This window comes from Nannospalax galili, unplaced genomic scaffold (assembly GCF_000622305.1).
Source record: "Nannospalax galili isolate Female #2095 unplaced genomic scaffold, S.galili_v1.0 scaffold518, whole genome shotgun sequence".
Classification (NCBI taxonomy): domain Eukaryota; kingdom Metazoa; phylum Chordata; class Mammalia; order Rodentia; family Spalacidae; genus Nannospalax; species Nannospalax galili.
In genome coordinates this window covers 410824-412211 of record NW_008342851.1, presented here as the reverse complement: position 1 = coordinate 412211, position 1388 = coordinate 410824, and positions in this window count along the sequence as shown.

Sequence of the window (1388 nt, the reverse complement as noted above, 5' to 3'; positions counted from 1 at the left end):
TACATAGCAGATCAAGAAATATATGTCTAGGTAAGGTTTATCTGAGAACAACTGATTTTTGCCAAAGATTTATCTACATTACATACAGTAATTAAAAATACCAGACTGGTGGATCTAACCTTCTTGGGTGTTTAACAGACATACTTTGAGGCCTATAATTATTTGGTCAGAGGGACATAAAGGAGTTTTTGCTCCTTGCCCTTCTACAAGGTCAACTAGTTCCAGGGGACTACAAGCATCTCCCAAAATGTCCTATAATGGTGGTAGGTCATCTGTCCTCTTGATCAAGGAGGACGAGGAGACCCTAGCAGATGGACTTGAACCAGTGTCCAGTCTATAAAGAAGAGGGTCAACACAGAGGAATCATTTCCTCCATGCTTCCAAGTGAAGCCAACCATGGTTGAGCAGTACCTTTGACTTATCTTCACATAGGTAGAACTGGTAAAAGAAAGGAGCCAGGGGCTCCTCCAAAGCCCAAGTGACCCCTGAGGAACAGATCCTCAAACAACCTAAAGAGTAAAAACAATTGGTTCATTTGGGCCAACTGTGTGGTCTTAAATACTGAAAAGGAAAGTATAATCAAAGATTGAAGTGATCACATATGTATAGCTAAAGGCTACGTAACAAGCAACAATGCCAGATAGGAGATTCTTTCTTTTGAGTTGTTGGCCAGGGTGGCCAAAGGGACTCCCAGATAGTAACCCAGCATAGAACTGGGAAAATGAACAGCAGACCCCAATCTTATCTAAAGGAATATTGACAACTGATTGCTGCTAGATGAGGAACAGCTGACCTTCCTAAAACAAAGCCCTCTAGATAGGCTGACTAGATTCACCAAATGGACAAGTAGTGGGGAACGCTGGGGGTGCTGACAACACAGTGAAGAGTAGCAGGGATAACAGAGTATAAGGGCTCTAGTGGGTGGATGGAGACTATGGGAGGGTGCCATCTGGGAAGTGGGTGTACAGTTGAATAAGATGGTTTGGGATGTTCTGTGTGATATATATACACACACACACACACACACACACAAATTTAAAAATGTATTATATGTGAGGAGGAAGCATAAAAATTTACATCATGCTAATTAGTAGAGGTGACAAACAGTACCACTGAAATCTGCCAGATGACTTTATAAACATACACAGGTGACAAGGATCCAAGTGCAACCAATTAGTGACTAACAATAATCAGATACATACAGATTAGAGATGCAAAAGCCAACATCTCAGTGTTAGTAGCAAAAACAATGAGCCTTTCTTCAAGGAACAATATATTCTAAAATGAAATGGAGATCTTTTTTAAAGGTTAAAAACTCATCCAATTTTATGTCTTACAGGGCTTATACTGAGTTCAGTAATAACTAACTACATTAATTCAACTGTGAA